This window comes from Tupaia chinensis, unplaced genomic scaffold (genome assembly GCF_000334495.1).
Source record: "Tupaia chinensis unplaced genomic scaffold, TupChi_1.0 Scaffold146784_1, whole genome shotgun sequence".
NCBI lineage: Eukaryota > Metazoa > Chordata > Mammalia > Scandentia > Tupaiidae > Tupaia > Tupaia belangeri.
Genome location: NW_006206638.1, coordinates 259,002 through 285,445, shown reverse-complemented (window position 1 = coordinate 285,445; position 26,444 = coordinate 259,002). Strand labels below are relative to the sequence as shown.

Below are 26,444 nucleotides of genomic sequence, written 5' to 3'. Positions count from 1 at the left end.
AATCTTTGCTTTATATAAAATAGGATTAGGTAGAAACTGGCCCAGGACACCCCTGCCCTCACCAAGTAAAATAGACAAATACATTAGGATTTCTCAAATTAAGTTTTAAATCCCTATAAAACTATATAAGTATCATTCTTTATTAAGATCCATAAGAACTAATATCTATACTTAAAATTTTCTTTTCTCAGCATCGTGTTCAGTAATCATGAGATGACTGCCACCGCATCAGCTGATAATTATCTCTGCTTGCTGGAACTGCTTTCCCAAAACTGCATTCCATGAAGACCCATCTATCACAACAGACCCACCCTTAATCCAACCCTAAATGGAACCTATGATCCCTATTGAACTAATAATTAAAACATGTAGTCCCTCACCCATTTACTTGCATGTATCACATTTTCAATAAAAAGACACAATAATTCATGGCAGTTGTCACACTTCAGAGAGTAATCTCTGAGGGGTGTCTGACTCAGGACGTGCATGAAAAGGCACCGAGGCCTTAGTCTTCTTCCTTTCCTGCATTGCCTCTGACGAGTCAACCCACCCCCACCAAGGCTGGACCCCAGCAGAGTGGCGCCCAGCATGTGGGGCTTGAACCCATGACCCTGAGATTAAGAGTCAGGGGTGTCCGACTCAGGACGTGCATGAAAAGGCACTGAGGCCTTAGTCTTCTTCCTTTCCTGTGCTGCCTCCAACGAGTCAACCCACCCCCACCGAGGCTGAACCTCTGCAATTTACTGCTGAGTGAAGCAAGCCAGGCTATGAAGGAGAGGCATTGTATATCCCCACTTAAAATATACTGAGTGTCCGCACTCTATGACTGAAACTAATTCACTAAAGGATATAGAAACACAATATATAGATATAAATACCAGATATCATGTATGCGAAAGAGGAGGGTCTGAGGAAGGACATTTAGAAGAAAATCTGGTAGGCAAAGCATTAATGGCACAAAGAAATGTGGTATTATCTGTTGAAGATATTTTGTAGTTTTAGCAACTGTACTTGGGAGAAATGTTGACCTGTTGAAATATCTACTTTGTAAGCCAGGTAATGTGATTGAATGTATAAAACAAAATGAAATGAAATGAAAAAAAAAATAAATAAAAGAATACATTCTCAATGAAATGTGGTTATGTTATACATAATTTTAATTCACATTTTTCTATTTTTTGTAATGATTTTTAAAAATATATTTTCGTTTCTTCTATACATTCAATCAGTATACATCACTTTGCTTGTAAAGTGAGTTTTCCCAACATGAATACACTTCACATCAGTCCAGTTGAGGACAATATACATGTTATCATTAACAGATAATATTCCATTTATGTATCCCATAAATGTCTTGCCTCTTTATTTTTCTCCGTAATGTCTTATTATTTGTTGTCTATGTTACATTTATTTTACACTATGGAAATGATGTTAGACAAAAAGAAAATTCAAGCAATTTTCTTATTTGATTTCAAAATGGGTCATAAAGCAGGGAAGACAACTCACAACATCAACAACACATTTGGCCCTGGAACTGCTAATGAAGTACAGTGGTTCAAGAAGTGTTACAAAGGAGACAAGGGCCTTGAACATGAGGAACATTACTGTTGGCCATCAAAAGTTGACAACAACCAATTGAGAACAACCATCAAACCTGATTATCTTAGAATTTTGTGAGAATCTGTCAAAAATCTCAACATCAACTATTCTGCAGTCATTTGAAGCAAATTGGAAAGGTGAAAGACCTTGATAAGTGTGTGCCTCATGAATTGACCAAAAATAAAAAAGCCAACACTTTGAAATGTCATCTTTTCTTATTCTATGCAATGACAGTGAGCCGTTTCTCAATCAGATTTTGATGTGTAACTAAATGTGGATTGAATACAATACCCAGGGAAATCCAGCTCAGTGTCTGGACTGAGTAGAAGTTCCAAAGCACTTCTCAAAGCGAAACTTGCATCATGAAAAGGTCATGGTCAGTGTTTGTTGTTCTGTTGCCAGTCTAATGCACCACAGCTTTGTGAACTCTGGTAAAACCATTACATTTGAGAAGTATGCTCAGCAAATCAATGAAATGCACTGAAAATTGCAACAACTGAAGCCAGCATTGATAAACAGAAAGTGCACAATTTTTCTCCATGGCATCAACCAACTGCATATTGCTTACATCAAAAGTTAAACAAACTGGGCTATGAAGTTTTGCCTCATCCGCCATATTCACCTGAACTCTCACCAACAGACTATCAGTTCTTCAAGCATCTTAACAAGTTTTTGCAGGGAAAACACTTTCACAACAAGCAGTATGCAGAAGATACTTTCCAAGAATTCATTGAACCCTGCAGCACAGATTCTTACACTACAGCAATAAACAACCATTTGCAAAAATGTGTTCATTGTAATGATTTCTATTTTGATTAATAAAGATATATTTGAGCCTAGTTACAATGATTTAATATTCATAGTTTAAAACTGCAATTGTTTTTGCAACCCGTTATCATATATGTGGTTTGCAACTATTTTCTCCCTTTCTATAAATTGTCTTTTCACCATTTGTTTCCTTTCTGTGAAGAAGTTTTTACTTAATGTAGTGACACTTCATCATTTTTGTTTGTGTTGCCTGCGTTTTGGGTGTCATATTCATGAAGTCATTGTCAATACCAGTGCCATAAAACTATCCCTGTATCTTTTCTTTCTTTATTATTATTTTTTTACTTTACCAGAGGGAATGTGAGCCCATCAGAGACAGACAGAGAGAGATAGAAAGAGAGAGAGAGATAGAAAGAGAGAGAGATAGAAAGAGAGAGAGAGAGAGAGACAACCCCTATGGTACATGATTATGCCACAGTCCTTTCTTCATTTCTTTCTCCTTTCAGGATTTTAGATATGCATGTAAATATACTCAGTGTGTTTTTCAAGCTGCTAGGTCTGGGACTCAAACTGCATGGTCTGCCATAGGATTCAGTCTTCTTAACCACCAAGCCATGGACTGGTCTTCCTGTTTGTTTTCTTATAAAAAGTTTTCTTTCTTTTTTAATTTTTTGCTATGCACTCACCAGAGGGAGATGAGAAGAGGGAAGTGTGAATCACCCCTCCTGGGGTGGGGGGGATGGCCACACCACAATACTCCACTCTCTTCTCAGGATTTTGGGCACCATGCACATGTGCCTGGCATGATTCTCAATCTTCCAGGTCTAGGACTCAAACCACAAAGCTGGCCATTAGAAATCCAGTGCCTTAACCACTGTGTCACCAGGCCAGCAGGTGATTAAAGTACTGTAATCCCATATGGCCAATCACAGTTTGAGTTTTGAACCCAGTGGCTTGAAACTCACACCAGGCATGTGTGTGTGCATGCCCAAAATCTTGAAAGTAAAATTGAGAAGAAGGGATTGCAGTGTGGTCACACCTCCCCCCCCAGAGGTGATTTTTTTCACTATCTCTTTCTCTTGTCTGTCTCTCTCTGTGTCTCTGGTGAGCACACATGCCCTATAGCAAAAATATCTCTCAAAAAATAAAAACTCACTGTGTCATCAACTTGCCCAATGTAATTTGTTTTTTCATTTCCTTTTCAGATAGTTTGTTATTAGTGCATATAAATCCAATTCATTCTTGTTTGTTGATTTTGTATCTTACAACTACTGAATTTGTTTACTAGTTCTAAGCTTTTTAAATATAATCTTCAAGGTTTTTATATATAAGATTATATTTTTCTGAAAACGGGGTCAATTTTACTTTTTCTGAATTGGATGCCTTTTGTTAGTTTGTTTTCTCACCCAATATTTCTGGCTAAGGTTTTTCAGTACTATGTTGAATAGTTGCATCCCTGCCATGTTTCTGATCTTAAAAGAAAAGCTTTTAGGTTTTCTTTTTTTTCTTTTTTTTTTTTTTTGAGGTTTTTGCTACAGGGCGCGTGTGCTCGCCAGACAGACAGAGAGAGACAGAGAGACAGAAATCACCCCCCGGGGGCATGGCCATGCCACAATCCCTTCTCCTCTGTACTCCTCTCAGGATCTTGGGCACACACGCACATGAGCCCGGTGTGAGTTTTAAGCCACCAGATCCAGGACGCGAACCACGGTCGACTACGTGGGAGTCCAGTGACATAGCCATTACTCTAATTGCTGGTCCCAGAAAAGCTTTTAGGTTTTTAATCAGTGAATATAATGTCAGCTACAGGCCTTTCATATATGGCCTTTATTATTTTGAAGTAATTTCATTCCTAGTTTGTGAAGTATTTTTTTATCATAAAGGTATGTTAAATTTTATCAAGTGCTTTTACTTACCTATCAAGATAATTATATGATTTTTATTCTTTATTCTGTTAATGCAGGATATCATGTTAATTGATTTTTTTTAATGTTGAACCATCATAATATCTCAGGGATAAATTCCACTTGACCATGGTGGGTAATCTTTGTAATTGGTGTTACATTTGATTTGCTAGTATTTTGTTGAGATATTCTGCATTGATATTCATCAAGTATGCAGTTTTCTTGTAGTGTTTTTTGGACTGGCTTTGGCATAAGGGAAATCTTGGCCTCATATAATGAGCTTGGAAGTATTTTCTCCTCTTTATAAGTTATTTTTTAAAGGTTTTTGCCATAGGGTGTGTGTGCTCACTGGAGAGACAGAGAGAGAGAGTGAGAGAGAAAATGAGACATTGCCCCCCAGGGGGGATGGCCATACTGCAATCCCATCTTCTCCATTCTTCTCTTGGAATTTTGGACACACATGCACATACACCATGTGTGATTTTCAAGCTACCAGGTCTGGAACTTAAATCAGGAATGACTATGTAGGAGTCCCATGCCTTAACCACTAGGCTTCCTGCTGGTCCCTATGAGAGTTACTTTAAAATCTGTCAGGCAAGTCATATGGTTTATTTCATTAGGCTCAGCTTCTGGAGATTCATCTTTTTCTTTTGTTTGGAATATTTTTGCCTGCTCATTTTCTTTGACTCTCTGTGTTGTTGTTTGTGCATTAGACAATGTATACAACTTTTCCAGTCTTCACGAACAGGCTTTGTCTAGAAGAAGGCCTCCATGAACCAACCCAGCCAGAGATTCTTGAGGACTTCTACCAACTCTTCCTTCCCAGGAAGAAGTAGGCTTCTGTAGCTTTTGTCTGTTCACTCTAGGATGAAGAAAGCCAAGCTACCATCTTTGTTCTCTCCTCAGGCACTTGGACTATGCCAGACATATTATAACTTCAAGACAGATGTTCAGTTTTTGAGCAGCCCTAGAGAAGTTGAAGCACTGGACAAATGGATAAACTCTCCTACCCAAGAGAGAGAGTTAAAATCTGGAATTTTTCATCTGTTCACTCTGTGATGAGCAGGGAGAATGTCAGTGGTGTCGATCAATTCAAATGGATATTATTTCCTCCCAGGAAGATAAACTGTGCCAGACCTACCAGTGTTCCAAGACTGATGAGACAGAAGCCAGTTCTCTGGAAAGTCCCCTTGAAAAAATTGAGACATTGGACACATCAACATTTTTCCTCTCCTGGGTAAAGTTGGGAAATAAGTGGTTTCTTTCTGATCACACAGTGCTGTGCTGGAAACAGAGTTCTCCAGCACGAAGGTGTCCCATATTTCTCTATAGGCTTGGATGAGTCTGGTGGTGTTTTACAGTAGGTGGAGGGAGGAGGGAACTTTAAATTAGTTTCTTACAAAGGGAATTTGCTGTTCAATTGTTGAACTGGTATGTTTGTTAGGGAGAAGGAGGGTCCAGGGCTTTCAACTTTGCTGTCACTGATGTCACTCTCCCTTCTTTCTTTCTTTCTTTTTTTTTTTTTTTTTTTTTTTTTTTTTTTTTTTTTTTGGTTTTGTTTTTGAAGTATAATGGAATGAATTTCTCTTAGACTTTGAGTCATTGTCTCCTGAAACAGTTATCATCCTTATCTTTGGACATGAAATGGTAGACTAGAGGCTTGAAAAATCAGGTAGTTTCAGATTACCTTACTAGGTGGTCCAGTTAGGATGACAGATTTATAAACACTCAAGATTGGGGGTAACTTTGAAGATCTGTGGTTCAACCCCCATCACCACACCCATCTAATCCTTAAATTGCTGCTACTGCAACCTTTACAAATGTTTTTTTCAGTCCTCCCTGCATACTTCTAGTGACAAGAAGCTTACTCCTTCCTGTGACAGCCCATTCCATCTCTGAACAGCTTTATCAGTAGGTGTTTATTTCTTCTTTTAAGTTGAAATATATTGCCCTGTGACTCCCCTCTGCCCCTCAAGGTTTATCTTTATGATCTGAGATCACCCAAAAACCATCTACTTCCTTCACTCATGATAATCCTTCAAAGATCAAAAAACAGAGAACACCATTTCTCCCTAAATCTTTTCTCCAGACTAAACAACTTGAGTTACTTAGTTTTTCCTTACTAGTTGCTTATGAGCTGTCACCAGACTGTTTATTTTTGACATACTTCTGTGAATGTGTTACATTACATGACAAAAGGGATTTTGCTGTGTATGTGATTAAGCTAAGGATTTGAGATGGGGATATTATCCTGGATTATCTGAGTGAACCCAATGTAATTACAAAAGCACTGAAAGGGTACATTCAGTGCCTCTCAGATGCCTCAGATGTTTTATCATCCAGTGCCTCCCAAGTGGTTTGTCTTTCTACTCCCATTTCTCTTTCTCCTGAGTTTGCCAACCATTACATTTTTTTTTAACATAGAGATAACATAAAGACAACTCAGATGTTGGGGCCAGTAGGTGGCATGTTGGTTAAGGTGCTGGACACTCCCACATGGCCAACTACTGTTCGAGTCCCAGACATGGTGGCTTGCTTTCTCTCTCTCTCGCTGTTTCTCTCTCTGTGTGTCTTTATCGATAAATTAAAATAAAATAAATAAATGAATAAAATTAAAAAATACAAAAACAAAAACATAACACAACATAGATGTTAAAAAAAAAAAAAAACTGGTCCCAGGATTTCCTTAATTACCCAACCATAGCCCCATGTCCTGGAAAACTCAATAAAATCCCATAGCCCCTACCTTTCAGAGCTGATACAACTCTGCTTCTGGTCTCTGTTCTATCTAGAAACTGAATAAATCCTGTTTTCTGCTTACTTTCTGAGTCTGAGTTCTTTCATGGCTAGCTGCAATGGCCACCCTAACAAGTACTTACACGTGGAAGAGGAAGGCAAGAACTAGCTTAATGGAAACATGAGAAGGACTTGGCCCAATACTGCTGGCTTTGAAGATGGAGCAAGAGGGACATGAATCAAAGACTATGAGTAGCATGTAGAAGATATAAACAAGGAAAATGATTCCCCACCAGAGCATTCAGAAGGGAATATACCTCTGCTGACACCTTGATTTTAGCTACTGAGACACATTTGGAACTTCTGAACTATAGAACTACTATAAGGTAATAAATTCATGCAATTGTAAGCCACTATGTTTCAGCAATTTGTTACAGCATAAATAGAAACTAATACAACCCCTACAATTATTAATAAGACAAGCCTGTCTGCTTTTATCACTCTTACTCAATGAAATACTGGAATTTCTAATTATCACAATATGGCAAGGAAAATAAATAAAAGGAAAAGAAGAAATAAATATTTCTTTATTTTTAGATGACACAATTTGAATTTCCCAGGCATCTCCCTCCAAAATTTAAACAATATTGTAAAACTAATAAAAGAGTTTACCAAGGTCACAGGATATAAGATTCATATAAAACAGGAAATGGCCATGCTGCAATACCTTCTACTCCATTCTCTTCTTTGATTTTTGGGTATATACATGCACATGAGCCTGGTGTGATTTTCAAGCTGTCAGGTTTGGCACTCAAACTGTAGTAGGCTATGTGAGAGTCCAATGCTTTAATCATCATGCCATCTGCTGGCCCCAGAAAGTTGTGTTTTATATACTAAAATGAACATAAACTAAAATTTAAAACACAATAACTATTGAAATTGGTATAAAGAAAATTAAATATGGGGCCAGTTTGGTGGCTCAGTGGTCATGCACTGCTCAAGCCATGCGTAAGATTGCTAGTTCAGTTTCCTGGTCGATTTGTAAATGCCAGGTGCTCATGTCCATGATCTTGGCTAGTTGAGAAGATGAGTGAGGGGGAGAGTATTAAGTCATGAAACACTGTTTCTCCTGCTTTCTCTCTGAAAAAGAGAAATAAACTTTAAAAAAAGAAAAAAAATGACATATGTATAAACTTAAGATGTATGTGCCACCTGCATGCTGAAAATCACAAAAGGTTAATTATAAACATCAAAGAAGGAGACCAGTAGGTGACATGGTGGTTAAGGCACTGGACACTCCTACATGGCCAACCATGGTTTGAGACCTGTACCTGGTGGCTTGCTTTCTCACTTTCCCTCTCTCTCTTTCTCTCTCTGTTTCTCTCTAGCCAAATTTAAAAAAATATATAAATGAATGAATAAATAAAATTAAATACATAATTCTTGAAAAAAAAATCAAAGAAGACCTAAGCAAAATGAGAGATGTACTATGTTCGGAGACAAGAAGTCAACATTTTTAAATTGTTAATTATTTCCAAATTGTCCTATAATTTCAATACAATTTCTATAAAAATCCCAGCAAGTTTTTCATAGATATCGATAAAATTTTTCTAAAATGTGTTTGGAAAGAAAGAAAAGATTAAAGTGGAAAGAATTATATGAGAGTTCTTCAAAAAGATTATGGAAAATGTATATGATGAAGAAACCCCATAGATCTGAGAAAAAGTTGCACTAAAATAAATTTGTACTTTAATTCCATTTTACATGAACTTTTTAAAGTCCCCTAAGATTAGCCAATATTAAAATTTATTATAGGGTCGGCAGGTGGCGTGGTGGTTAGGATGCTGGACTCCCATATGGCCGACCAGGGTCCTGGACCTGGCGGCTGGTTTCTCACTTTCCTTTTCTCTCTCTGTGTCTATCTGGTCAAATTAAAAAATAATAATAACAAATAAAAATTAAATAGTTAAGCAGTTCTTTTAAAAAATAATTATATTCATACAGTAATCAGGACAATGTGGTATTGGCAGAGGAATGCATGCTTAGATTGGTGTGACAGAATAGAGAACTCTGAAGTAAATGAACCCAAATACAGGTTAAAATATATCTTATCTTAGATGTTTGAGACTAGAAGTACTTCAGATTATGTTTCTTTTTTAAAATTTTTAAGTATTTACATATATGTAATAAGGTATCTTGTGGATGAGACAAAATTTTAATACAAATTATACACTTTATACACATAGATTGAAGGCATTTTATACATTTCTGTATTTCAATGTTTTGATTGTGACCCATCACATGAGATGAAGTGTGAAATATTTCACCTGTGGAATCATGTTGGTGCTCCAAAAGTTTCATATTTTAGATGATTTTGGATTTTCAGATTAGGGATGTTCTATCTGTAGCAGAATTATTTTTTAAAAAAATATTTATTTTGTTTACCTTTATTTATTTATTTTTAATTTGACCAGAGAGGGACAGAGAGAGAGAGAGAGAGAGAGAAAGTGAGAAAGCAAGCCGTCAGGTCCAGGACTTGAACCACAGTCAGTCATGTGGGAGTCCAGTGCCTTTAACCAACATACCACCTGCTATCCCCAACAACTAATTTTTTTAAAGAAAGGTTTAAAAGTATTTCAATGAAGGAATGATAGCCTTTTCAATAGATGGTAGTGTAGCAATTGGACATTCATATGCAAAAAAGAATAAATGCCAACTTCATGCCTTATACAAAGAACTCAAAATAGATCATGGGCTGAGATGTAATTTTTTTTTTTTCTGGAGAGGATTTTGCTATAGGGTGCGTGTGTTCACCAGAAAGACAGACACAGAGAGACAGAAAGAGATAATTCACCCCCCGGGGGGGATGGCCACACCACAATCCCTTCTCCTCCATTCTCTTCTTGGGATCTTGGGCACACACACATGCCCCCGGCGTGAATTTAAGCCACCGGGTCCAGGACTTGAACCATGGTCGACTACATGGGAGTTCAGCAACATAGCCATTACACTAACTGCTGGTCCCTTCTGAAATGTAAATTTAAAGCCCAAAAGTTTTAGAAAAAAAGGAAAAATTATTTAGGATCTAGGACTAGGCTGAGATTTTTTAGTCCTGACACTTTTGGCTGACAGTATAATATTATTTCTGCTATATTTCAGTCATGGGATAAGGGGCAAGGATGGACAATAAACCACATAATTTTTACCCAGACCTGCTATTTTCCAGATAAAAGTTAGGATCCATGAAATTAGAACTGATTTTTAATTTTTCCTGTTAAAATTGCTCATTTGCAAAACCATAAAAAATAAATTGTGTTTTGGTTTGCATTTAAAAATTCTTGGCAAAATCTTATTCATCCTCCAAAATCTGCTCAGTAGCCACCTCTCTGAAGCCATTCTATCTCCTTTGAACACAATCAATTATTTTTCTGTACAATTTCCTATTTTGAGAGCTGCCTCAGAATTCACATTACTGCTTTCTGTGTGTATGTTTTTCTCACTAGAACTGAGAACATTTTGAGGAAAAGTACCATACTTTAAGCCATCTCTGAATATCCAGGGCATATTACAATTTTTGTCTCAGTGTAGTTATTAAATAAATATTTATTCAAGCTGACCTAAAAAGGTGGAAATAGAAAGTCTTGGCAATTCTGGGTTAAATGATTGCTAAATCCCTAGCCTATGAGCCTATCTCTAGCCTTGGATCTGGGACCTAAGGCCAGCCCTTCCAAATGCCAGGTTGTGGGTAGAATATTACTTCAGTGTATAAAAAAAGAGTAATGAAAGCCAAATTCCTATGGACTATAAATGTGAAAGGGTAGGACCCAGGTATTGTCAATCTAGGTCCCTTTCCAAAAGAACGTTCTACAAACCATGACTGCTAAAACTTAGTAAGTAAAAAGACTACAATTTACCCTAAAACCTCCGACTTTCCTTCTTCCCTCAAGTTCCTCTCCTATCTAATCCATCCATTGCCACTAGAATTGTCTTCCACAAACACCTATTTTAACCGTTTGTCTTCTCATAAATCTTTAGGTGGTCCATCCATACTTCTTGGCCTAACTCTAGAGGCTCTTTGTAATCTGACCCAAAACTCATTATACAAAGTAGCCAACCACTTTATCTAGCATTTTCTTGCCTGTCCTACATACACATTTTAGGTAAATGGGTCTTAAAATTGAGCATGTATTGGAATTTCCTAAAATGCCTGATCCAAAATGTATATTTTCTTCTTTCTCAAATTCTGATTTAACAAGCCTGGGGTGAAGTCTTGACATTTTATGTTTGGTGTGAGTGTAAAAAGGTATAAGGAGAGGTGGGGGACCAGCAGACGAAGTGGGGGTTAAGGCACTGGACTCCCATGTGGCGACAGCTATTCAAGTCCCAGAACTGGCAGTTTGTTTTCTGACTGCCCCATATCCTCTCTCTCTCTGTCTATCTCTGGTGAGAACACGTGTCCTATAGAAAACTAATTTATTAATTAATTGATTTTTAAAAAAAGTAGGGGGTTAAAGAGGCATGTATTCTGGATTAAAGGAGACTGAGAGACATTGTAAACAAATGAAACTTGTGAAAATTAATGAGTTTCCAGATGGAAAACAGGAGATAATCTGCAAAGCTTATTTTTAAAAACAATTATAAAATCAAAAAGTAAAATGTCAATATTGACTTTTTTGTTTTAATTGACAGAGGTTGTGTTCCCTGAGTGAGACAGAGAAGGAGAAGGATGGATCGTGGTTATGCAGCAATTTTCTTTTCCTCCATCTCTCCATGCTATTGGGATTTGGGACCTGCATGCACATGCACCTAGATTGTTTTTCAAGCCACTGTGGCTGGAATTTAAATTATTATGAGCCATGTAGGATCCAGCTCCCTTAACCTATATGCTAGAGGGCCTACTTAGTACTTACTTTCTTAAGTTTACTGTGGTTATGTGAAAGAATAATGTTTCAGAGACAAAAGTCAAAGTGTGTTGGGGTAAAATTTCATGATGTCTGCAATTATTTAAATATTTTAGCAAAAAACATGTGTGTGTGTGTGTGTGTGTGTGTGTGTGTGTGTGCGCGCATATGCACAGATGGATAGATGCGTGGTTAGTTTAAAATTTTCCAGAATTAAAATAGGGGTGGGGGTAGGATACATGGGAAGGACCTGTAAGCAGCCTTCTACAGTGCTTGACTTACAAATGGTCAAAAATATTACTGAGAAAGAAGACTATAAGACTGTTCTGGCTGTGACTGACATTGGAGTGCATAAGATCTATCCCTTATAGATATTTTAGGCAAATTTATCTTTCTGAGCATTATTTTCTATAAAATAATTATATTTCTATAAAATATATGAAACTATAAAATGAGTTTTAATCCCCAGGTTTCTTTCAGGGTGGTTGAGAAACTCAGTTTGAAGAGTAGTAAGTCAAGTCTTGATTAAGAATAAAGTATGGCAGTTCCACATGCTGAGCTCACAGATACTATCAACTATCTAATGAGCATGACTATATGTCTGCCCTACAAAGTGGGGCAGCTCTATTTCCTGGATAAACAGAAGAAATAAATAAAATGTCAGAGGCTCAAAGTTCTGAATGTCCAAGAAGGCAGTGAAAAAGCTGGTGCTAACACAACAGAGATATCAACCTCTCTCCTTCAACTGGTAAGGGTGTAACAACTTGAATTTGCTAGGCTCCAAAGGCAACTAAATTAAATTATTCTGAATCCTCACAAACAAATTATTCTTCTCCTACTTGAACACTAGCAGGATTAGGGAGCTTCTTTCTCTCAAGGCAGCCTATTAATTCTCCATTCAGGGTACTCTGATTTTAGAAAGTTTAACCGTATACTGAAATGAAATCTGTTTTCATTGGTCTTCTCTGCAACAGCCTCTCATAAACCTGAAGACAGAACCTCCATCCTCTCTAGAGGCTGGGAATGATGGTAGGTTTGAGAAGGGTTGGGGAGAGGTTGGTCAATGGCTACAAAGTTATAGACAGGAGGAACAAGTTCTAGTATTCTACTGCATAGTAGGATTACTATAGTTAATAATCATATATTGTATGTTTCAAAACAGCTACAAGACCCTTAATCTAATCATAGGGAAATGATAAATGCTTGAGGTATGGATATGCTAATTACTTGATTTGATAAGTGCACATTATATACTTCTTTTTTTTGATAAGTACATATTATATACTTTTTTATTTTTTAAGAGATTTTTGTATAGGGCACATTTGCTCACCAGAGAGACAGAGACAGAAAGCGAGAAATCACCCCCTGCAGGAGAGATGACCACGCCACAGTCACTTCTCTTCCATTATACTTTTGGGATTTGGGGCACGCATGCATGTGCACCTAGTGTTAGTTTCAAGCCTTCAGGTCCAGGACTCAAACCATGGCCAGCCATGTGGAAGTGTAGTAACATAACCATTATGCTATCTCCTGGTCCCTATACATGTATTATAACATTACATTGTATACCATAAGTATGTACAAATATTATATATCAATTTAAAAGTAGAAATAATAATAGGAAATCTCATTTTCTTGTGGGTTCTCTGCTTCAGAATAAACAGCCTCTACTCAGATTCTTTTCCTTGGCATCTGGGTTTCAGCCTTTCCCCCAAGTGGCTCACTGTTATGGACACTCCTAGTTTTCCTGCAGTCCACCAAGGTGTAGGACTCAGAACTGAAACCCAGTCTTCTGGTAAGTTTTGCCATTTCCCTTCAGTTTATATTCTGGATATTTATAGGAATTCAAATGGACGGGACAAGCAGGTGTGGTGGTTAAAGACTGGAATCCCACATGGTTAACCATGGTATAAGTCCCGGAGATGGTGATTAAAGTGATTAATTTTCTCACTTTTCTTCTCTCTCTCTCTGATGAGTGTGCATGCCCTATCTATTCATGCTTCCAATAACAAAAGCTGAGGAAACAGTACATCAGTTGGTTTTATTTCAGAGCTTTTTGCCTTAGGGCACATGCACTTGCAGAGATTGGGGGAGGAAAGAAACAGAGACAGTGAGAAGGAAAGTGAGAAATCACCCCCAGAAGGTTGGTCATGCTGCAATACCTTCTCTATTATCTTCTCAGGATCTTGGGCACGCACACACATGTGCCTATTGTCATTTTCAAATTACTGGGTCTAGAACTCAAACTGCAGTTGGCCATGTGGAAGTCCAGTAATGTAACTGCTATGCCACTTGCTGGTCTGCAGCTCTTTTTCTTATAGAGTTCAAGGCCTAATTGTCCAAGAAGTGACTCCGCAACTAGACAGCAGATACAAGTGGCATGCAGGCACTATGTGCTTTTTGCCTGTCCCCTTCCCACACTTCAGACCTCCGAAAACTGGAAGCTGTGGCATCATGGAGCATGCACAGTAAACTAGCTCCAAGTCATCTTGGCACCATCCACTTGCCCTGCAGTACTTCCTGTGTTGATCTGAGGGGCCTCCAGGCTTCTGGAGTTGCTGAGTTGCAATTTATTTCCTGTCTGTAGGGCAGACCAGAGGGGCCTGACTGAAGAGCTGTGGTCAGCTGCGGAGTGCCTTGCAGCTGAGGCAGGCTCACCTGTTATGTGTGAATTTCTGCCACCTCTTCCCCACTGAGTTCTGTTTGCTTAGTGTCTCTCCTTCCCTGTTGTTGTACCTCCTGTAGCACTGTTTGAGCTAAAAAGGGAAGGGGTCAAGCACCTTTACATTCCCAACTTGGCCCAGATTCCTATAGTTAAGAAAAGAGTGTGCAGTAAGCAACTTAGGAAAAGACAATTATATACTGGCCTCTGTGTTTTTTATGCTTGACTTTATCATACTAGTCAGTCACAACCATTTATGGAGTACATAGAAGAAGATCGATATAAGAAAACTTGATTTCTTCTTTCAGTTAATAGCAAAGCATAATGAAATGAGAAAATAGCAAGTATGCATACTAATTGATTATAATACAGTATAATAAATCTTTTAAAGATGGATTAAATAAATTTAGGAAGAAGCAACTAATTTACTTTGGGAATGTTGGGGGAAGTTTTAGATATAAGATGATATTTGAAGTGGGTTTTTAAGCTGAGTTTGCCAGGCACAGAAGAAGGAATAGAGGGGCATATGAGTATACTGAGTGAACTGGTGTGTGAAAGTAAAAATGAATGAAAGGACATAGCAAATGCACAATAATTTGTAACTGCCATGGATTAGGGCATGTAAAGACAGAAGGAGTGAGTATAGATAGGAAGTTTGACATCATTGAGTATAGATCCAATTTTGATGCTGCACTGAGAAGTTAACCTTATACTATTGATGATCAAGGATCATTAGATAAATTTTTATCAGAAAATTGGTGTGAATGGAGGCGAGCCAATGGTGTGGTGACTAAGATGGCTGGATCCCACATGGTTGAATTCTACATGGCTGACTTTGTGACTCCAGCCCCAGACCTAGAGGCCTGAAGAATACACTGGTCAAGTGTGTGTGCATGTCCAAAATCCTGAAAGGAGAATGGAGGAGAAGGGACTGTGGTGTTGTGGTGTGGCCATCCCCCCTTGGGGGGGTGCTTTATCACTTTCTCTCTTTCTCTGTCCCTTTCTGGTGAGCATATATACCCTGTATCAAACAAAGAAAGAAAGAAAGAAAGAAAGAAAGAAAGAAAGAAAGAAAGAAAGAAAGAAAGAAAGAAAGAAAGAAAGAAAAAATATTGGCATGGGCAGAAATGTGGAGGATGAAGGGGAAGTTGAAGCTGAACTTTTGAAAGAAAACTTTGATAAAAAAAATAATTAAATAGGACTGGCCCCATAACCTAGTGATTAAGGGAGCCAGATAACCACATGGATTACCACAGCTCATGGATTACCACAGCTCAAATCCCAGCCCTGGTGGCTTGAAAAACATGCCAGGAACATATGCCTGCCTGCCCCAAATCCCAGCAGGATGGAAAATTGGAAGAGAAAGCATTACAGTATGTCTACCTCCCATTGAGAGGTGCTTTCTTGCCCTCCTTCTCTGTCTCTCTCTCTCTCTGATAAGTCCACATGCCCTCTGACAATTAAACTTTTTTAAATGTAGGAAAAAGTGAAATAAAGGAAACCAAAAATGAAACAAGTATATAAATTACAAATACATAAAAACAACAAATGAAAAGAGAAAAAAATGTATGCCTAAAGAACTAAATTCTAGGAAGGGAGGAGCTGGTTAGCTTTAGAAATGATGCCAGGGATGGATGCTTTGTGCCTTAGAAGGGCGTCATGTGGACAGTTACGTGCCAAAGCGGGAGTAGAGGGCTGCTGAGGTCCTAAAGAGGAAGCCTCTAGCCATGGCTACACAGGCATTAAATAAACCATCAAGTTAAAATTATAGAGTGGCTTCTTTGGACCAATTTAACATACTATTGGTTACACATTTTTAAATTATTGGATGGCTTGCTTTTGGTGCAGATGTTGGAAGCCATTGAAATTGAAGGTATGAAGAGTCTGACAACTGTAATGCGTGGGGACGGCAAGAAATTACTAGTCAAGGAATAAGAATGCACATGTGAGAGAGTGCAGGTAGACTTGTTGTTAACCCTATAAACTTGAAGGGCTTTTATGATGGCAGCAAGCTTGCAGCTTTGCTTTATAAGGTACAGGATGAATGTTAATGGGACAGAAGATAAAGCATTAAAATGTAATAAATTGCTATAAACCTGAAGAAAAAAAAAGAACTAAGTTCTAGGCCCAGCCTGGTGACTCATTCTTAGCAAACTAAACTGCAGTGATGGAAGCTACATGCCTGACTACAGGTTTGGATCCCCAAGTCATCCTGAAAATTAACTGGGCATGTGTGTGTGTCTATCCAGAATCCTAAAGAGATAGAGCAGTGTAGAAACGGTATCTTAGTATGGTTAGATCCTATCAAAGGTGTACATCTCTCTATCTCTCTCTCTTTCTCTCATGCTCTCTATCATGAATAAAATAAATAAGCTTTAAAAAAACTAAATTCTAATTACTTTGGCTAATCAAACCCCTGGATGTGTAGATTCTGAGCAGGTGGTAGAAGTAGCTTGAAAAAATTTTTGATTTAGACAGCCAATACGTATTGTGAAGCTACATATGTCTGGGGACATGCTGTGCAATTTTACATGTATAAACTGATTTCCATTTTACTTTTGAATATTAGATTTAATTGTTACCCTGTACCAGGTTAATACTCATCCCCTTTATTTAGCCCCCTGCCTCCACGTGTATGTAGGAACAAAAGTACTAGACCAAGGATTAGGAGGCTTCTGATGTAGTTCTAGTTATCATGCTAGTCTGCTCTGTGACCTTGGACAATTCTTTTCCCTCTCTCAGTCCCACTTTACTCATCAGTACAAAGAAGGATTTGGATTATCTCTGAGAACCTTTCCCATCCTGTCACACATTTTTTTTTTTGAATGAGTAATACAGATATGGTACATGCTACTTAGATGCTGAAAGAGAGAAAATCTCTTTTTTGTTTTTTTTAAAGAATTATTTTATTCAACATTATTTATTCATTTAGGTATTTAAATTTGACCAGAGAGGGACAGAGTGAGTGAGTGAGAGAGAGCTAGAGGAAAGAAAGTAAGAAAGCAAACCACCACGTCCAGGACTCAAACTGTGATTGGCCATGTGGGAGTCTAATGCCCTTAACCACCATGCCACCTGCCAGCCCCAAGAGAGAATCTTACAGGTTAAGATGGTCAAGGAGGACTTCCTTCTCCCAGAAAGTAGAAATGAGTAGATTATGGTAGGAAGCCATGTATATATTTCATAATTTTTTAAAATTTATATCGAGATTTTTGGTATTGGGCCTGTGCACTCACTGGAGAGACACAGAGACAGAAAGTGAGAAATCATCCCCCAGGTGGATGGCCACACCTCAATCCCTTCTCCTCTGTTCTTCTGTTGGTATTTTGGGCATACATGCACACCTGTCCGACATGAGTTTCAAGCCTCCAGGTCTGGGACTTAAACCTCAGTCAGCCATGTGGGAGTCCAGTGATGTAACCATTATGCCATATGTTCGTCCCTGGTCTTTCATAATTTTTGGTCTTTTTCCTAATACACTGGAGAGCAAAATGGAAGGAATACTTATATTTAAAAGAATACTTGTTTTGCAAGGTTCTTTCCTCCTCTGAAGTGTGGATCAAACACAGATGCAGAGAGTTGGATAAATACATGAGTCACTGATGTCATGTTTAGTTCAGGGGGTGCTCACAAAACTTTATCAGCACTTACAAGGTGATTCTTTCTGCTTGGAGCTTATAATGTGTGTGAAGAGTGTTCACAAAGAGGATTCCTTGCTCTTGTAGCTCACAGCACAGAGCTAAGCTGAACTGAGCCAAACCAAGGCCCAGTCAAACCAAGATCATTAAGGATCACCAGGTTGAATCAAGGCCAAGTTAAACAGGGTTAACTAGAAGAAACAAGGCCAAGAAGAGCAGGGTTAGCTAGCTGACCCTTTCTCTTAAAGGGGCTGCAGACAATAGTGGCTCATTGACAAAACCAGACTGTCTGTCACGCACTCATGCATGTTACATTCAGTGGCATAAAACAGCAAAGTCATAATTACAAAACAAATGTGAAGCACAGTATAGTTTACCTTGGAGTCTTTAAACATAATAAGATAGGAGGTGAGGGAGCCAGACAAAACCATCCTGACTCAATTTTCTCTACAATACTATAGGAGAAAGACAAACATTTTAGGGTTGTCTGAGCCTGGAGAAAAATCTTGGCTCTACTGGTATATGTGACTTTTCAGATTACTTTCTATAAAAGCAGAATAGTAATAATACCTCCTTGGGAGAGTTAATTTATAAATGATAGTGTTTAGAAAAATGCCCAGAGTCTTTTATGTGGCTTTTCTCTCCCTTGCTTCTTTTCTGTGCCTCTCTGTCACATGAGAGTTGACCCAGGAATGGGCACCCAGCAGACTCTCAATCAACACTGGCTTAGACTATAGTTAGACCTGTGGAGGAACCTAAAGTGTTCTTGAAATAACAAGTGGGTGTGTGTGGTTCGCAGTGTAAATGTTCTCCCAGTACCAAAACATTAATTTATCAAGTTAATCAGTTCATTAGACAAACAAGGTTCCTGCTGTCACTCATGACTTAGAAGGAACTGAGAGTTCTTGCTAGTAGAGGGAGATTATTATAACAACAACTAATTGAAATTCATAGACTCTGGGACTGAAAATATGACCTTTTGTGACATTTTATAAAAATAGTAACAATTTCACACATCAGCACCACATTGAGAAGGAGAGCTATAACCTGTGGCCATGTTTTGCTCTTTGAGCTACTGTATTCACAAGGAGAGTACTCTGAAAAAATAAATAAATAAATAACCACAATAAAGCAAGCAGGAGTTCTACTCTTTGAATGCAAATTATTAGAAGATAGAAGACATGTGGTAAGGTGGGAAACTAGAGGCATGGTACAATGCAGCAGATAGAGGGAGGAGTCCTACGTAACATAAATGTTTATACTCACATATGTGCAATGTGCATAATCCCTATCTCTACCCCAGCAGAGAAAAATGTATGATTGTACCTATATACTTCTCCATTCCAAAGGAGCAGATGTACATGAAGATGTGTATGACAGAAAGCAGGAACTAATTGGCTTAAATATTCCCAGTATGCTATTGATACACAACTGCCATCTAATTATGCTCATTACGATCTCTGATTTAGGACCTAAGGTAGATCAGGGAGTGTCCCTTAAGTGGTTCACTCCAGGTTTCTCACTGTACAGCTGGGGAGTCCAGAGAGGCAAAGAACATTGCCCAAGGACACAGAGAGAATTGGGCAAGGATAAGAAGAATCCAGTCCCTAACTGCACAAAGATAGCCCAACAGTGTCTCATAAGTCATTGTACCAACACCACTTGTCTGTTATTTGCAAGATCATTTTAGGCAATATGATTTTAATATTATATTTTGGGTCCTTGGTCAAGGCATCTTCCATCTCTAAGTTTTTTATTCCTCATTTATAAAATAGAAGTGATAGCTACCTCCAAGGTAACTTGAAGGACTGAGAATAAACATGTATAAATATCTACATAAAATATATGTGCTCTATGACTTAAAGATTCTACTCCTGGGAATAATCCCAACTGAAGTTGTTGCTTATAGCTTCACTGATAATATAGTGAATAACAGCCAGCAAGAAACTGAGATCTTGGCCTTATGAGACCCTGAATAGAGGACTCAGACAAGCCACGCATAGACTCCTGACTCACAGAAACTGTGAGATGATAAATCTGTGTTATTTTGACCTGTTAAATTTGTGATATGATTATATAGCAACAGATGACTAATACAGTGAAACAATGTGAATGTATTTTAAAAGTCTGCTTAGTGAAAGAGACCAGAAATAAAAATGTACTTACTATATGATTACATTTATATGAAATTCAGGTGTCACGTGAAGAACAGGAAAAACTAATCTATGATCGTAGAACTCATGATAAGAAATACCTCTAGGGAGTTATCAGATGAAAGGAGCACCAAAGGAACATCTGGTGATGATGGAAAGATTCTATATTTTGATCTGAGTATTGATTACCCAACCCAGGCATATATTTTTGTCAAAATTCATCAAATGTGTAATTGAAATTAGTGCATTCTACTAGACATATACTTAAGTACAAAAAAAGTAAAATAAAATGAAACTAATTCCCCTTGTTAGCAGTTAAAACTTGAGTTTAACACAGACATGCCCTGAAAGAGGTTAGCGAAACAGGTTATTGATATGTGCTCTTGCCCCCCACCCCCAGAACATTTCACCACTTCAGCTATTTTTTACCTCTTCCCCCTTGCCTTCCTCAATCCATAGGTTGGATGAAGTAGCCTATGTATCGGTGGGCTACAGAGGTCTCATTACTTAGGGTTGGAGTTATAAGCCACAAAGAGGTGTTCCAGCCATCCTACCTTTTTCTTTCCATCTTTAAGAATTATCGGGACCAGCAGTTAGCGTAACGGCTATGTTGCTGGACTCCTACGTAGTCGACCGCAGTTCGTGTCCCGGACCCGGTGGCTTAAAACTCACGCCGGGCACGTGTGCGTGCGTGTCCAAGATCCCGAGAGGAGAATGGAGGAGAAGGGATTGTGGCGTGACCATCCCCCCTGGGGGGTGATTTCTCGCTTTCTGTCTCTATGTCTCTCTCTGTCTGTCTGGAGAGCACATGCGCCCTGTAGCAAAAAACCTCTCCAAAAAAAAAAATTATCTGAAATATCGTTCTGGAAGACAAGTAGCTGGAGGATGTTCTGAATATGACAAAAATTGAAATATTAAAGTTTGAAAATCTTAGGCCACTGGAGTCAAATACATCAACCTTCCTAGACCATTCACTCAAGCTGGCATCGTACTCAGCCATGAGTAGAGTCAGAAACCTAACACATCACACACACACACACACACACACACACACACACACACACGCAGATGCCCAGCCAAATTCCTTTGGATTTTGGTATAAATAATCAAATAGATATTTACTGTTGGGGTTGCTTGATACTCAAATCTATGTAAAGATCAATGGGTCAATGGTAGACTTCAACCCAACCCTCAGTTTTATTACACTGACCTTTGGAAGTTTCAATGAGATAGTATGTGAGAAAATTGTAATACTATATAGAAATAAGGATGTAACAACATCCCCTATAAACGTTAAGTGCTTGAGTAATGTTTTTTCAAACAAAAAAACTTAAAACTAGTGTCCCCTTGTCAGTTTCTTCCAAAGGTATATCTGCTAATGATGCCTTGTTTATGTTCTGCCACCACTGCTCCACGTATAGCTTCATCAGAGGTCCCAGACAACATTTGAGTTGAAAATAGCTCCACAATGATAGCCTCCAGATGTTGAATCACCACCAGCGTTAGAGTTTTTCCAATTCTGAAGACACTGTAGAAATAAGCCATCTCCACTGTGCCCTGTTTTAATGCTATACCCACATAAACTGTGAGCATAATAAAATGGTTGCTTTATTTATGTAAGTTTGAGTTAGTTTGTTAAGCAACAATAAATATAATATCTACCTTCCCCGCTAAGCTCAGGGATCCTTGTATTCAGTGACTGTCTTTTCTGTTTGTTTATTATAAGTTTTAACCATAGGGCATGAGGACTTGACAAAAAATTACAGAGAGACAAAGAGAAAGTGATAAATCAACCCCATGCTACATCATAGTCATGCTTTAATCCCTTCTGCTCCATTCTTCTCTCAGGATTTTGATCAAGCTGCCAAGTCCAGGATTCAAATCATGGTTGGCCATATGGGAATCCAGGGCCTTAAACTACCACACCATATGCTGGCCCTCAGTGACTGTCATTTCTGTCATTATAGTTCCTAGCACAGGACCTGGCATAGTCAGTAAATGTTTTATGAACTGATTTAAGTTGAAATTGTTATATGAATAAGTAAATGAATGAGAGCATGGACGAAGAAACCCAGGCCAAGATAGAGGTGAGCAACAGAGCATAAACAAAGCTATAGACACGGAGTTGCAAGAAACATGAGAGGTACTTAAAAGCACCTAATCTCCTAAGGAGAGACAGACCTGAGAAGCAGAAGTCAGACTGCCACCATCATTAAAAAGAACTGGGTTACTTCTGGGTGACCACTTATGATGGCTTAGAGTAATAAAGCTGTACTGAATATCCTGCTAGAACCAGAAAATTTAAAGGCCAGAAAATTCTAGAAGTGCTGGGATATATTCATGTCTTATGAAGGTAGGAAGCTGATCTTTGTTTACTGAGACATATTCTGAGACTCAGAATCTATCCACACAATCTGACATGGGCACTAACACTTGACTGAGAAATCAATAGAATATATAAAATCAGAATTATTCTGGAAAATTGAGACTAAATGAGGACCTTCACTGTTTGAGTAAATCTTTACCCAATACAGTATCCACTTTTTATCCATTTATGCATTTGATTATTTATACATTCATTCAATGGTCATCTATTAGCCATTATAAACTATGTAGGCATGGGGTGAAGAGTAAAGAAATAAAAATGAAAAAAATTGTAGGATCTAAAAAATGGATTAATTTTCAGTGAAGATAAACATTTAAACAAATGGTTGAATCTTCAATTTTAGTTCATTATCTAAGTGGAGATAATCACTCGGTATTTGGAATTAGAGGAGAGACTGCAGTAATATAGAGCTAGAAGAAGAGATATAAGATTTCTTTGAAAAATGAAAAGCAAAAATTAATACTGTAGGGATTATAGGATTCCCAAGAATAGTTTAAAGAAAAGATGTAAATCAAAGAGTGGTGTGTATATATATATATATATATATATGAACCAGTAAAATATAGAATATGTAAATAGAAAAGTTGGTGAATAAGTGGTGGAGGAATGAACATCTATTGAGGATTCATTATATGCTTGGAATTTTGTCATTTATTTATTTTAATAATTCCATGAAATAGGGTTTTATCTGTCCCATTTTATCTGTCTATCATCTATATACCCCTCTTGTAATTTTAAGAGAGTGTGTGCTCTTGCCAAAACGAATGAGAGCATGGATCATCCTGGGGGGTGATTTCACACATTCTCTTTTACTGTCTCTCTGTCTCTTTCTGGTGAGTGCACATGCTTTATGGCAAAAATTTAATAAAAAAAAAGAGTTAGGGATATATATATATAGATATAGATATAGATATAGATATATAGATATATAGATATGTAATTTAGCTTGCCTATTTACATATTCTTTTAAGTAATGCTGCTTTTTTATTTTATCTTTTCATGTCTTTTTTAAATTGTATTTTTTAATTTACATTTAATCATCATACATCATCACAGTGTAGAATATTTTTTTCAAAGCATGCATGCAGTGCCTGTTAATCAAGTCAAAGATATCATCATATATCATTTTCTACAGAGAACTTTACATTCTTGTGAATGAGACATAATTCTTTTTCACAAACAACTTCATCTCTAGTAGAGAAAAATGAATGCATTTTGTAATTACCCCTTTTACCTCCTCTGGAATCCTTGGCCCAATTTGCACATCCTTGGCTTACTCTCTAATTCAAAAATACTTTCAAATGCACCACTTTCTACTGGATTCAGTGATTCACTGAACACATGTTAACATACTTAGTGTTTGAAAAGCAGTTGTCTAAAGACACCCTGTTTGTGGGACCAGCAGTTAGCGTAAAGGCTATGTCGCTGGACTTCCATGTAGTTGACCGTGGTTTGCGTCCTGGACCCGGTGGCTTAAAACTCACGCAGGGCACGTGTGTGTACATGCCCAAGATCCCGAGAGGAGAATGGAGGAGAAGGGATTGCAGCGTGGCCATCCCCCCTGGGGGGTGATTTCTCGCTTTCTGTCTCTCTGTCTCTCTCTGTCTGTCTGGCGAGCACACGTGCCCTATAGAAAAAAAAAACTCTCCAAAAAAGAGACACACCGTTTGCCTTCATACTTGAACTGCTTTGTCTGTCACTCCTGTCTAGCTCCAACCTAGCTTCCTCAAACATTTGATGTATATTTGCTATCATATAGAATGTGTAAAATGAATATGTTGTGATGTATCTGTGATTATCTGGGTGGACACTTAGATCTGGAAGGGCCAGGACTAAGCTTTGATCATTTCCGAAACTTTTGCATAGTACCAAATACATAATAAGTAATTTGTGCACAATAGTGAGAATAATAAACAAAAAGCAAATGAATGAAACAAATTGAATACAAGCTAGGATTGCAGGATGGCTTTAGTGATGTTCAGGTTCTTGGTGTTTCACACAAAGAATTGAATTAAATACATAATAGTTAAAGGTAAAGGTAATTTATTAAGCAAAAGTGAATGTACACTCCTGAGAGGTAGGAGCAGGTCTGAGTAGAGGGAGAAAAGGTAGTTTATTAAGCAAAAATGAAAGTATTCTTCTGAGAGGAAGTAACAGTCCTGATCAGCAGTTACATTCTGTGAGGTTTATAAATATTTAACCTAGATCATGTCAATTGATCATTACTTGAGCCCACTGATTGTTTTCATCTCCTTGGCTCTATCAAATGTGGCTGGGCCCACTGATTTATTTCACTGGTTCTATCGAATGTGGCTGAGTCCATTGATTTATCTCATTGACTATATTGAATGTGGATTAATTAGCTAGATATCCCCTCCACTGGAAATCTCCTGCCTACATTACCTTGGGAGGCTAATTTTCTGCCCTCATCAATTTTTTATATCTAGCCACAGAGGCAGATGCTACAGTCCCTTTACCTGTTTCCATTTATCAGTCTTCTCCTCCCTCATTTTCTCTCTGAGAGGTATGATCCCCATAAATCTTTTTGAGCAGTTGAATGTGGGTGGTCTGTCTTTTGTAACTGCTTCATGCAGGAAAGGGGCATTGGCCCTACCTAACAGGGGTCACATAACTCTCTCCCTATCTTATCAAAGTGGGAGAGTGGGGTCAGGGGCAGGTCATTGAGATAGTCCTGAGGTATGTCATTGACAAGGCTGCTGTTGGTGCTGGATGACTCACAGTAGGATTAAGCAGAGGTCCAAAGGGGTTGGTATCCCCGCTGTATGGTAATACTGTTTATTTGCAGTTTTATAACCTCTAAGCAAGAAGAGATAAACTTGTTTAGAAGATTTCAGAAACAGGGTCCAAAAATGAGGGGGAGAATTAGCATCGGCAGGAGTTCCATGAGGGGCAACAGCCAAGGGACCCAGTTCCAGAATTTTGACCAGGTTCCCCATGAATCAAAAAATTGCTGTTGGGTCCCTGGTGTGAGAATATATCAAACAACAAAATTTGTTGTTTTGAAATATGAGTTTTTATTTTAGATGTCTTATAGCCTTGCCTTACCAAAAAGTTAACAGTCTCTATAGTGTTTGCTTCTGACTCCTGTTTCATTTGGCTATGAATTAACAGGTTATATAGATATTGGAAAATGCTTCCCTGAATCAACTTTAAATCTCTTACGTCCTTTTCTAGGGCCTAGACAAATAAGTGAGGTAGCTGGTAATTGTTAGAAATGCTTGTGAGAATATTTGGTTCTTGAATTGGCATACCAAGGGGTTGGTATCCCTGCTTTATGGACATATGCATACCAACGGATGGGTGAAATAACTATTGTGGTTTGTGAGGCAGGCCTTCCCCCCAAATAAGGGAGAACAGAGTTAGTAGTCACTGTATTAAAAAGAAATAAAATTGGATTACCCAAGACATCCAGAGTTTCCCAGGATTCCTTGGTGGTTATGATGACTTCTCCAGACAGGGGCACAGAGGATCTCTCTAGGTCCCCTAATTCTTCCCCTTGACTCATGAAGGCTTTGTGTGGCTGTTCTCCTTTTCAGGAGAGTAGACAGTTGACCCTCCAATGCCAGGAATTATTTTCCATATCACAACATTGAAGTAAGGGCCCAGGAGGTGGCTGGATGCATCCCCCCCCCCCAATATCTAGTGTTCTTGGCTTGAAGCAAGAATCTACAGGGTT

At 38.2% G+C, this 26,444-nt stretch overlaps 1 pseudogene; it reads left to right on the top strand.

The window, feature by feature from the left end:
- Positions 1-1,419: 1,419 nt before the first annotated feature.
- LOC106733970 (histone-lysine N-methyltransferase SETMAR-like) lies at positions 1,420-2,418 on the top strand (annotated as a pseudogene).
- The last annotated feature ends 24,026 nt before the right edge of the window (positions 2,419-26,444 follow it).